At 37.2% G+C, this 13,780-nt stretch overlaps 1 protein-coding gene across 2 annotated transcripts in view; it reads right to left on the bottom strand.

The window, feature by feature from the left end:
• Positions 1 to 13,780, bottom strand: part of CBFB (core-binding factor subunit beta) — a 53,763-nt gene that overhangs the window by 23,167 nt on the left and 16,816 nt on the right. The window lies entirely within an intron of this gene.

The raw sequence follows: 13,780 nt of genomic DNA, 5'->3' as shown, positions 1-13,780 counted from the left end.
GCCATTTGCTTGCTTTGTTTATTTATTTTTATTTGAATTTATTGGGGTAACATTGGTTAATAAAACTGTGAGGTTTCAGGTGTATAATTTATAATATATCATCTGTATATTGCACTGTGTGTTCACCACCCCAAGTCTCGTAAGTAATGCTGCTTTTGTTTTAAACTTAAGTTAGCCCAACTTGATTTCTCCTGCTTCTAACCAAACCACCTGAACTGATACAACATTAATTTATTTACCATTCTTTTTCAAGTAAATAAATAACCCTAGAGCAAAAGTCACATTAAGTATGATTCCCAAATTCAGATCGCTTCTGTTTTCAATCACCAAGTTAATTTTCATATTTCCTGAAACTGTAATTATTCTCAAGAGCAATTAAGGACCCATCAAGAAAGAAAAGGTTCTAATGCCATGATCTTGAAGTGAAGATTTTGCTGTGATGCAGTAAAAAATATTAAGAAAAAATTTAGTACAGTGCCTATAATCTCCCCAACCCTAACACCATGCTATTCTATTAGTTACTTTAAAACTTTCTATTTTACAAACACATTATTTTAGGTCTTCGCTACCTTATTTATCATGGGCTTCTAAACAAAAGTCAGCATAGATTTTTTAAATTTTTATTTTGTTTTTTACTTAAAAAAAAGATTTTATTTATTTATTTTTAGAGAGAGGGGAAGTGAAGGAGAAAGAGAGGGAGAGAAACATCAAAGTGTGGTTGCCTCTCACACGCCCCAAACTGAGGACCTGACCCACAACCCAGGCATGTGCCCTGACTGGGAATCAAACCAGTGACCCTTTGGCTTGCAGGCCGGCAGTCAATCCACTGAGCCACACCAGCTGGAGCAGGTTGGTTTTTTTTTTTTTTTTTTTTAAATCATTAACTGTCTTACCACGATTTTAAAAGTCCTACAGCAGGACTTTAATAAATTTTCAATATACCAGGTTACCTTTATAAATAAGGTTCTTTATTTGCCTATAACAAATATACTTTCTGTGAGTATTAGTGTTTTGTTTTTTTTTTAGTATTAGTGTTTCGTGAGCTAAAATTTGCTTTATTTGTTGCCTATAATTATATAAAATCAGTAAGACAGCTTCTCATTATGAGGAAAAAGCTGGAAACACTAACTTTTCCTTTACTTAATTTCTTAAAAAAAAAAATCTTAGGGCATTCTTGTTTTTAGAGGTTTAATAAGAATAATTGACTATCAATAATTATAAACATGGTAGGAAAGTTTCAAAACACCTGTAAAATAAAACCTATAGGATTTATGCCTTTTCAATACATTATTGATGTCATCCCCCTTCATTACTAAACAAATCCATTTTTCCTGTTAAGGACTCCAATCAACCACGCTGGACCAATTTCTACTTACATTTAAAAACAAGCCAAAAACATGAAGTTCCATGTCTCCTCCCATTTGGACCAAGGGAAACAGTCTACAGTTAGAGCTGAAACCGTTTAACCACACATTTCCTTCTGTTCTGATAAGTTCATTCCCTTCCACATTGTGAACTTAAAACTCCACTGACGTACACCTAAGTCAAACAAGTGACCTCAAACTCATATTTGCCACCTCACCTAAAAAGGTACCCATCTATATACTGCCTACCATCAATATGCCTTGACTTACCGCATCTTCTAACCAAGATTTCACCTACTCTTTCTAACGGGGGTTGGGGAGAATGCGACGCAGTGAGGAACACAACATTTCACCTATCAATGTGCCGCATTATTTTAAATTTCCATACTAATCATAAAGAGAATTCTTCTAATGGCAGAGGAAGGTCAACTTCATGTTAGATTCTACATTCATCAGTAAGTTTATATCTTTTAGAATCAAAGATTCCACAGTGTAGTTTATTCATATTAACTTCATAGCTAAAAATATTTTCCTTAAGAAGTAGGGGTGGGGTGGAGGGATGGGGAGAAAATGCAGCCAACTGTAACTGAATAACAATAAAAATTAAATTTAAAAAAATTACTAGATTTCTTTAAAGCCCATTTATTACTTTTTTTTTGGGGGGGGGTTGTCAACGGTCTTTAATTGAAGTATTTTCCTTTGTAGTTCTTAGTATACGCGCTGCCAAAGCAAGCACTACTGTGTAGTTCTTAGCCAGCTGGGCATTCCCCTGCAGCACTGTTGACGTCATCCACAATGCCAGGAGGACGGCAGCCAGCAACACGGCAGCCCGCAGACGGGGCAGTCCCTAAGATCTCCTTAATGGCTCCAGAGAGTTCTCTAGCTAAAGATTGGTGCTACATCTGTTGGGCGATGTGGACAAACTCATCAAAAGTGGTATTTCTACTGTCCTTAGTGTCTTTTGTTTCTTCCTGTCTCTTAGCGCCTCTCTGAGGGCTCTGATAATCAGGGCAGAGGCAGAAGGTATGATGTGGGCCTGTCTGTTCTGAACGGCCAGTTTCACTCTAATCCTCAGACCTTTCCAAACACCAGTTGCTTTGGTGATAGCATCACCAACCTTTTCCAGAGATAGACCCAGGGGGCAGACTTGGGGGGCCAGGGCAGATATCACACCAATTCCCCCACCAGTGTACCTCACATACACAACTTCAATCTCACTAGGGTCGAGCTTTGGCAGCACGGTGGAGGCAGCTGGTGTTGGATGAACACAGATTCGGGACAACAGAAGAAAGATGCACCTAAGCCTCCTCCAAGCCAAAAGCCATTACTTCTTTTAAATATATATATATATATAATTGATTATGCTATTACAGTTGTCCCAGTTTTTTCCCTTGTGTTCCCCTCCACCCACTGACCCCCCTTCCCTCCATCAATACCACCACATTAGTTCATGTCCATGGTCATGCATATAAGTTCCTCGGCCTCTCCATTTTCTATACTATTCTTAACCTCCCCCTGTCTATTTTGAAGCTATCAATTATGCTTCTTAGTCCCTGCACCTTTCCCCCCATTCTCACCCTTCCCCCTCCCTGCTGATAATGCTCCAAATGATCTCCATATCTATGATTCTGTTCCTGTCTGCTTGTTTGCTTAATTTTTTTAGATTCAGTTGTTGATAGTTGTGAATTTGTTGCCATTTTAATGTTCATAGTTTTGATCTTCTTTTTCTTATATAGTTCCCTTTAACACTTCATATAATAATGGCTTGGTGATGATCAACTCCTTTAGCTTTAACTTGTCCAAGAAGCACTTTATCTGCCCTTCCATTCTAAATGATAGCTTTGCTGCATAGAGTAATCTAGGTTGTAGGTCCTTGCTTCTTCTCATCACTTTGAATATTTCTTGCCAGTTCCTTCTTGCCTGCAAAGTTTGAGAAATCAGCTGACAGTTTTATAGGAACTCCTTTGTAGGTAACTCTCTGCTTTTCCCTTGCTGCTTTTAATATTCTCTCTTTATCTTTAACCTTTGGCATTTTCAATTATGATGTGTCTTGGTGTAGTCCTCTTTGGGTCCAACTTGTTTGGGACTCTGTGCTTCCTGGACTTGTATGTCTATTTCTTTCACCAAATTAGGGAAGTTTTCTTTCACTATTTTTTTCAAGTAAGTTTTCAATTTCTTGCTCTTCCTCTTCTCTTCTGGCACCCACATGATTCGGATATTGGTATGTTTGGAGAGTCCTAGAGGGTCCCTATATGATCCTTGTTTTGTTTTAAATACTTTTTTATTTTTAGAGAGAGGAGAAAGGAGGGGAGAAAGAGAGGGAGAGAAACATCAATGTGTGATACAAACATCGACTGGTTGCCTCTTGCAGCCCCAATGGAGAATCAAACCAGGGACCTTCTGGTCTGTGGGTTGGCACTCAATCCACTGAGCCACACCAGCCAGGGCCGATCCTTGTTTTTTTAAAAATTATTTTTTCTTCTTGTTGTTCTGGTTGCATGCTTCTTATGTTCTAAATTGTTTATTTGAATCCTGGCTTCCTCCCCTCCACTGATGGTTCTCTGTAGAGTTTTCTGTATTCACTTAGTGTAACCTTTATCTCTTCTTTTATGTTGTTGCCATACTTAATTAGTTCCTTGAGGATCCTGATCACCAGTGTTTTGAACTCTGCCTCGTATAGGCTGGTTACCTCTGTTTTTGTTTAGTTCTTTTTCTGGTGTTTTGCTCTGTTCTTTCATTCGGGCCATATTTCTTTGTCTCAATTTTGGCAGCCTCCCTATCTTAGTAGCATGACCTATTGTAGAAAAGGCACCTGTAAATTGTGTGGGGCGGAGCCTTAGGTAATTTCCAAGGTGGAGCAACTGACTTCTATGCTACGTGGATCTGTGTGGGAGGAGGGCTTGGAGAGGGGACAATGTTGCTGCCTGGCCTCTGGAGGTTACCTGGCACTCAACCCGTTTGCAGGCACTTTACTTACTTCCCATATGTGACTGGCACCCCCTTCCAGCTGCTGCCCTAGTGGTGAATCCCAGAGTAGGTGGGTCTGTGTATGTTCTAAGTCCATGTGGGTCCTTTAAGCTGAAAAATCCAGCAGTTTCTTCTGCTGCCCCAACCCCCTCTAGTTTTTAAAGCCAGAAGCTATGGTAATTTATTTTCCTGGCACTGGAACCCTGGGCTGTGTGTGTGGTCTGGCCTGGGGCTGGGGTCGCTCACTCCCAAGGTATCCCTCCTGATTTTTATCTGCCATGTGAATGTGGGATCCTCAGTTCCGCCACTGGTGCATCTCCTGGATGAATGTGGCTTCTTTAAATTCTTGGTTGTGATACTTCCAATACAGCTCGTTTGCTGATGGTTCTAGGTGTTACTTGTTTTGAGATCTCGTTGTAATTCTTTCTATGCTTACACAAGGAGGCAAAGCGTGTCTACCTACACCTCCATCTTGACCAAAAGTCTATTACTTCTTTATAAAAATTCTCTCATGACAAAGAAAACCACTGCTCCTTTTTAGGAAGTTCCTAAATGGATTCAGAAAATGGCTACAGTTCTTCATCAAACCTAGTGCAGTGTATAAAATCATATTTTAATATTCAGAGGATCCTCATGATTTATTTAAATGTCCACATTCAAATAAATACAATTTTATGTGTAGATTTTCAAAGTAAGTGTTTGCCACTTTCCTACATTCATGAATACCAAACCTCCAAGTACGAAAAAAATAAAATTCTGTCTCTTACCAATTTGGCGTTTTGTAATATAATTCAATAATGTCATTTAAACACTAAGACATTTTTCAGCGAAAATAATGACGGGCTATTTCAAACTATGAAAAAAAAACTTATTAAAATATGACCTAGGGACTAAATCCATTGTCCTAAGAACAATGAAATATTTACACAAAATGAATTCTATAAAGCCTTTTAAAATGAGTAAATAGGTTAAACTAATTATACACAAAAACAACAAAAAGGCTTGCTTATCTTTCCAAAACTAAAATATCAGAGAATGTTTGAGACTTCACAGAAATTAAAAGTGACTACAGCCTCAGTCTTTCAGAAATAAGGTAAAAGTACTACCCAATTTTTAATCAACTCAAGCTCTAAATATCAGTATTTATGATGTTATAGTCAATGCAAATTACACATGATACCACTTAATGTTCACATTCGGTAGCTTTAAATTCTGTATCACTGTGATAGTAGAGCCACAGAAAAATTGCCTTTTCTTCTATAATACTATGTATTTATAGAAGTTCTGTGTTCTAGCTCCTAGGTAGCTGGGCAGAGGATAGAAATTGTAGGTACAAAGGGATAGAAAGAATTCCCTTTTTTTCAGTGGTTCTAAAGAGAATTTCAAGATAATTAAAACAGAATAACTGTAGATTTGCAATCCACACCAGTACTGGGCCATAAAATCAATATACACAGAAACCAAGTGTCAAGCTCCTGAAAAAAGCAGATACTTCACCTTCCAGAAAAACATTTCAATTCAAGAATATTTTTCTTCTTTGTAGCAAACCATTACAGCTTGAACACTTGTGTCTCTAGTCTACAAAACCGAAGTATCAGGGAAAACAGTAAGAGGGAATGGTCAGTATCTCTCAGGCCCCCAGTAAATTTTTGAATAATGATTAATTGAGAGCAAAAATACAGCTGGAATTTAGGTTTTTTTTTCCTTGTATCTTACCTATAATTTTAATTTGAAAAGATCCACCCACTCAAAAAATGTTTATTACCTGTCATTTTGTACAGGATATTATAGGACCACTGGGAATATATAATGAATTAAAAAAGGACTGATATCTCACCACCCAAGAAAGACTCCAACATTAGTTAAAGTCTTTACTGAGGAAGAGCTGAATACATAAAAGAACTGTAAAAATTAAAACTGAATTCACTCATTCTATTTAAGCAGAACTCAACTCCTGAAGTTAATGGAATGTACCACTGATAGTAAAAATGTAAGAAGCTGAATCCAGCAGCTTTGTAACCTCCTTTTAAAGACCACAGTTATAACACAGTTGCATATAAATATGACTAGTGTATATTGTTTGAAGATTATCGACCTGAAAAATCCAAAATATTCAACTGAAAAACCAATTAATGAACTCAATAAAGTGGCTGGTTATAAAAACAACACACAAAAACCAACAACTTTTTAATATCACAATAGTAATTATTTAGAAAATAAAATGAAAAACTTATTTTAAAACAGCAATGAAAGTATTAACTATTAACAATAAATTTAATAAAAACCATGTAGACTCACTCTCTAAGAAGAAAATACTTAATTTTTGAAATATAAAAAAGATTTGAATAACTAGTGAGATGTCATGTTCTTGAACAATGAGAGTACAAATGCCAATTTACCCCAAAGTAGGTGGTTGCGTTGTGCACGTGAGCCCCATAGAGCTGGGAGACACCAACTGCCTGTCGGGGAGGAGGCCTCAGCCCCTCAGTGCCTGTGTCTGGCAGAGCCAGTATGAGATGAAGAGATAATCCTTCCCTGCCACTGGGATAATCAAGAATTTTGGCTGGACCTCCTGGCTGGTGTGGCTGAGTGGATTGACCTCTGGCCTGTGAACTAAAGGGTCACCGGTTCAATTCCCAGTCAGAGCACATGCCTGGGTTGTGGGCCAGGCCCCCAGTAGGGGGTGCTCGAGAGGCAACCACATACTGATGTTTCTCTCCCTCTTTCTCCCTCTCTTCCCCTCTTAAAAAAAAAAAAAAAATCAATAAATAAAAATACATATTTTTAAAAACGTGTTTTGGCTGGACCTTTGAGCATACACCGAGACAGTGAGGAGCCAGATGCAAAGCACAGACTATGGCACTGAAACAGATGGATAAGGAACTTAGTGATCTGGCCCGCGACCTTCTAGCACAATGCTCTGCAGGCCTAGTTGGCGATAATGTTTCATGGGCAAGCCAGAATACGGGACCTGATGACAGCCCATATCAAGGTGGTGTATTCTTTTTAACAATTCATTTTCCTACAGGCTACCCCTTCCAACCACCTAAGGCTGCATTTATTACAAGAAATTATCAACCAAATACTAACAGTAATGGCAGGATTTGTCTTGATATCCTAAGGTCTCATGCTTTAACTATTTCTAAAGTTCTTTTACCCATTTGTTCACCGCTATGTGATCCAAACCCAGATGACCCCTGAGTGCCAGAGACTGCAGGAATCCACCCCAAAGTAATTCTTACTTAGAAGTCTATAGTTCAAACAAAAGAATCAGACTATCCGAGAAAATATTAGGAAAGAGTAACTTTCTGTCCTTTCAGATATTAAATTATGAACCAAGGCAATCAGGACACATGTAGTAGGGCTATGGGAGTCAGAAACAAGTTAATGGAATAGACAAAAATATCCAAAACTAAAACCAAGTACACAAGTATTTAATAAATGAAAAAGGCAACATTTCAATCAATGGTAAAAGGGGATTTTATTTAACCAGTGAAGATGGGAAAACTGGCTAACCATTTGAAATAAAAATGCGTTTGGGGCAAACTAAAAATAAATGGCCAAAAATAAAAAACTATTCACTAATAGCAATCAAACATTAAATTAAAACAAGATAACTATATCTAAACAAATGTAAAAATAAAAAATATGCCCTGCTCAGTGTGGCTCAGTTGGTTGGGCATCATCCTGCAAAGTGAAAGGTCGCAGGTTTGACTCCAGGTCAGGGTACATGCCTGGGTTGAAAGTTCAGTCCCCAGGCGGGGCACAGGCAAACCAATGGAAGTTTCTGTCTCATATCGATGTTGCTCTCCCTCCCTTTCTCTTTCCCCTCTCTCTAAAAATAAATAAATAAAATCTTTAAAAAATAAAAATTAAGAAAATAATAACAAAAAGAATTTAATAATGTGTAGGAGGAAAACCAGATTCTACTACATTGTGAGAGGAATATAAACTGGCCAGCAATTCTGGGAAGGTATTGTTGGCAGTAAGTGTGAATTTGCCTTTGACCCAGCAATGCCATGTCTATGAATGTACCTTAAAATTTAATCAAAGATGTACATAAAATATTTGGTTACAAGGATGTTCACTATTAAGGGTTTTTTAATAATGATTAACAATATCATTAGATACTTTTAATCTTTTGTTGGGCAAAAGATTAGAAATAATCTATTGCCCAACATCTTCTTGTTGTCCAAAGTTAATGAATCAACACTATATATTAAACAAAGAGTCTTTAAACAGAAACACACAGTAGAACAGTACTGACTTAATTGGCTGAGGAAGATATTGTGACCAGATGCTTGCAGGAACCTAATTCTGTATTTTCCCTGGAAGCAACTGTTCAGTATTTGCTAATTCAGGTCTGCAGTGAATTTGTAGAAGATAACTGCCATAAAAAACCAAGAACCAACTCTAATTACTTAAAAAAAAAAGAAAAGGAATAGTATCATTATACTTAACTGCAAGACAGCATAGGAAGAGTGAAAACAAAATGTGCTTTGGAATCAGATAAAACCTGGGTTTAAATTGTAGCTGTATCGGTGTGACTGATACAAATTAAGTCTGATAGAAAGGCTCAGATTCCTTCACATATGAAATCAGTGCTAAATAATGCCTCTTTCATAGATGATAGTAAAAATTAAGTCAATGTACACAAAATTTATGAAACATATAAATTAATACAGAAACACTGATTGCTTACACACACATATTTCCACCAATGTTTTATTTAGTAACTTCTTTCCAAGGGAAAGAAACCATTTATTCAGGACAAAGAACAGTTATTCCCACCAATAAACCAGCAGAGAAGCAGTGATACTGAGATGGTCGCGGGCACCAAGGAAAACAAGATATTCCATTAAGGAAGAATGTATCCTGACTTTTAGTTGTTATTTCTGTAGTCTATTTTAACAGATTCTTTTAGAAGATACTTGGTTCTGACTCATCCTCCTTTAGCCACATGCTCCTCCCATTCATAAATGCACAGTCAGCTGCTCTCCTGTTGGGTAATGACTATAGTCAGTCCTTCAATCTTGTTTGCCTGTGAATCACAACTGGGTTGCATGCAAGCGTAAAAAATAGCTTCTCCTGTAGTGATTTAATTCTATTAACTGACCAATCTACTTCCTACAGTTCAAAAATCACAATGCAAATACAGAATGTCCCTGCAACTTAAGAGATTACATGTGTGTGTTATCTACATGTACACACCTACCCAATAAATGGATGTGTTAACCAAACAGAAAAACCCATCCTAAAAATCATATGGAATTTCAAGGGACTTTGAAAAGCCAAAACACTCTTGAAAACTTGAGGACTCACACTTTCTGACTTCAAAACTTCTTGAGCTTTCCACTCTGACAGCGCTCTTTGCGAACATGGTGAACCTGCCAGACTTTCTGTAGGAAGCGTGGCAAGCACCAGTCCCACAAAGTAACACAGTACAAGGGCAAGGATCCTCTGTATGTGTAGGAAATGTGGCATTATGACAGGAAGCAAAGTTGCCATGGTGGGCAGACTAAGTGAATTTGCCACAAAAAGGTTAAAACTACAAAGATTCTGCTGAGGCTTGAATGCGTTAAGCCCAAATGCAGATCTAGAAGAATGCTGGCCGTTAAGAGATGCGAGCATTTTGAACTAGGAGGAGATAAGAAGAGAAAGGTCCAAGTGATCCAGTTCTAAGCTTCATATTTTGTTTAATTACGTGATAATAATATCTCTAGGATATGTATGCTTCATGTGGTTGCAATTGGTTTTTGAAAGGGAAGTAAACTAGTGTTATCAATAAAATGCCCCTTGTGGGGAAATTTATACTAAAAAAAAAATACTTACTACAAAGCTACATGATCAAAACAGTGTAGTATTATCTTAAAGACAAAATACAGACCAACGGAATGGAACAGAAAGCCCAGAAATAAACCCTCACATATATGGTCAAATTACTTTTGCCAAAGGCACCAAGACCATTCAATGGGCAAAGGACAGTCTTTTCAACAATTGGTAGTGGGAAAATAGATTTGCACATGAAAAAGAATAAAAGACCCTTATCTAATACTGTATTAAAAAATTAACTCAAAATGAATCAAAGACCTAAAACTATAAAACTTTTAGAAGCAAACATAGGGTAAAAGCTTCATGACATTGCATATGACAATGAATTCTTGTTGCTAATACCAAAGACACAAGTAAAATTTCAAAAAAACCCCAAATTAAGATATTATGAAATTTTAAAAATTTTATGCAACAAAATACTAACAGAGTAAAAAAGGCAACCCACAAAGTGGGAGAAAATATGTGCAAATCATATACACATTAAGGGATTAATATCCAAAACTAATAGAGAACTCCTCAAACAACAAAAAACTAAATTTAAAAAATGGGAAAAGGACTTGAATAGACATTTCTCCAAAGATACATAAATAACCAATATGCACATGAAAGATGCTTATCACAACCTGAACAGTGTAGCTCAGTTGGCTGAAGCATAAACCAAAAGGTCGCAGGTTCGATTTCTGGTCAGGGCACATGCTGAGCTGGTGGGTTCAGCCCCCAGTAGGGGCACATACATTGGCGAAATAACAGATGATGTTTCTCTCTCCTTACCTTCTCCTCTCTCTAAAAACCAACAAGCATGTCTTCAGGTGAGGATTAAAAAAAAAAAAGAAAGAAAGAAAGATGAGCTCTGGTTGGTGTGGCTCAGTGGACTGAATGCTGGCCTGCAAACCAAGGGGTCGCCAGTTCAATTCCTGGTCAGGGCACATGCCTGGGCTGTGGGCATGCAAGCGGCAACCATACATTGATGTTTCTCTCTCTCTCTCCCCCTCCCTTCCCTATAAATAAATAAATAAATAAATAAATATCTTTAAAAATATATGTTTATCACTAATTACTAGGGAAATGAAAAATGCAAACCATCAGGATGGCTACTACAAAAAACAGAAACAAGTGTTAGCAAGGATGAGAAATTAGAACTGCCCCCCGCCACCCCAAAAAAGGGAAATCAGAACGCTTGTGCACTGCTGGTGGGAATGTAAGAGTACAGCCGCTGTAGAAAACAGTACGGCAGTTACTCAAAAAATTGGAAATAGTTTCACCATATGATCCACTTCTGGGTATATATCCAAAAGAAATGAAGGCAGAGTCTCAAAGACATATCTGTGCACCCATGGCGATAGCAGCATTATTCACAATAGCTAAAACATGGAAACAACCCAAGTGTCCACCGACAGATGAAGAGATAAGCAAAATGTGGCACACACATATAATAGATTATGTTATTCAGCCTTTAAAGGAAGAAAATTGTGCAATATGTTACATTGAGGGCACTATGCTAAATGAAGTAAGCCAGTCATAAAGACAAATTGTACAGTTCCACTTGTATGACGTGCTTAGAGTAGTCGAAATTCTAGACAGAAAGTAGAATGGTGGTTGCCATGGGCTGGGGGGAGGAAGGGAATGGGCAATTATTGTTTAATGGGTATAGAGTTTCAGCTTTACAACATGAAAAGAGTTATGGAGAAATTCCTGTGAAAAGAAAATAGGTTAAGGTGAGCCTAGAATCAGGAAATACGGAGCAGCCCACTCCCTCTGACCAATGTTTCCTCCAGATCTCCAGCACACTGTGAACGCTGGCTCACACTGTGCCAGATACCCCAACTCCAGTGTAAGCCCCAGTTTTTCCACAACCTGCTCATGACTTGGATCACAAACCTCCCCAGAAGGGCTCTTAAGAACTCGCAGGGAAGCTGAATCCAGACTTGACTCAGAATCTGGGCAGCTTATTCCATAGGAGCTTTCATGCTAAAACGACATTTAGTCCTTTATTTACACTGCCATGAAGTTTGTGCTCGCTGTATACAGTTTTTCAAAACTAAACAATAAATATATCGACAGTGCGTGTGTGTGTGTGTGTGTGTGTGTGTGTGTGTATGCGCGCCCATGGTGGGCAATAGGACTGCGGAGCTTTCTAAGGCATCGCTGTCCAACAGAACTATAATGTGAACCACAAATGCAAGTCACATGTGTAAAATGTAAATCTTCTAGCAGGCGTAATTAAAAAACTAAAATTAAAAAAAGGTGAAATTAATTATATTAATATCACTTAACCAAATATATCTAATGTATTATTTCAACATGTAATCAATATAAAAATTATTGAGATTGTATACATATTTTTTTGTACTTAGTTTTCAAAATCCCGTGTGTGCTTTTTCACATACAGCATGCCATTCAGACTAGTGGCTCACATGTCTAGTAGCTACCGTATTAGAATCACAGTTCTAATGTAGCAGAAATGTTGTATCTTAGCGGGTACACAGATTTTTTTTATTAGTATTCCTAAAACTACACTTATGTTTTTATCTACTCTTTATTTGTAAGATACATTTAACAAATAACCAGCATTTAAAGAGGGAAGTGAATTAAACAATGAACATACTAAAAAAGTAAAAAATTAAGAACCAGCCAACCTAATTTAGGACATCGTATAGGGTATTGTAAATGACTTAACAAAAATCACATTGTACCCCTGCTGGTGTGGCTTGATGGATTGAGAATGCGCCTGTGAACCAAAAGGTTGCTGGTGCAATTCCCTGTCAGGGCACATGCCTGGGTTGCAAGCCAGGTCCCCAGTCAGGGGTAAGCAGGAGGCAACCAATCGAAGTTTCTCTTACACATCAATTTTTCTCTCCCTCCCTTCTCCTCTCTCTGAAAATAAATAAATAAAATCTTTAAAATTAAATTATAAAAAGTAATGAAATAAAGTGGCAGATTTTATTATAATCCATTCCTGTCACCTCTGTAAGAATTTTTAAAAATATATTATAGTGAACTTTACCAAATTATTAGCATAACATTAACACAAAAGAGGTGATTATCTGTAGTTTGCTGGAAAAGCAATTATCATTGCAAAGATTGCATTACAAGTTAGAAAATCAATTCAAGTAAAGTTAAAGGTCAAAAGGAAAAAGATGAAAGTCAGCAAAATGAGGTGTAAAAAGATCATATTAAAATATTAATGGTTATTCATTTTAATGATAAGAGTAACTTGGTGGGCCAAAATAATTTAACGTAGGGTTTTGCAGGGTAGTGTGTGGAGTTTCTGGCAACTTACCTAATAATTATTTATTAGCAGCAATGTACTATACTGCAAAGAACATATTCAGATGAAAAAAAAAAAAAAAGACCTGGGTCTATCTGGGAAACAGGTTACATGACTGTTGAAGATTTATTTAGTCTCCCGAGCTGTAAAATCAAGTTATTACAAAATATGTTCTAAAATTAAATAAAAGACTTCATTATATAGTGCAGAGTTACGAGAATTAGCAATAATGTAAATCACCTAGCACAATACCTAGTAATCACCACAGAAACTGGCTTGCAGTTCGTCAAAATGTATTTAAAATGGTCCAGAGTTCTGAAAAATGTTCTAGAATTAGTGGTGATGGTTA

The sequence above is a fragment of the Desmodus rotundus genome, chromosome 12 (genome assembly GCF_022682495.2).
Source record: "Desmodus rotundus isolate HL8 chromosome 12, HLdesRot8A.1, whole genome shotgun sequence".
Taxonomy (NCBI): domain Eukaryota; kingdom Metazoa; phylum Chordata; class Mammalia; order Chiroptera; family Phyllostomidae; genus Desmodus; species Desmodus rotundus.
This window is presented reverse-complemented; position numbering and strand designations above follow the sequence as displayed.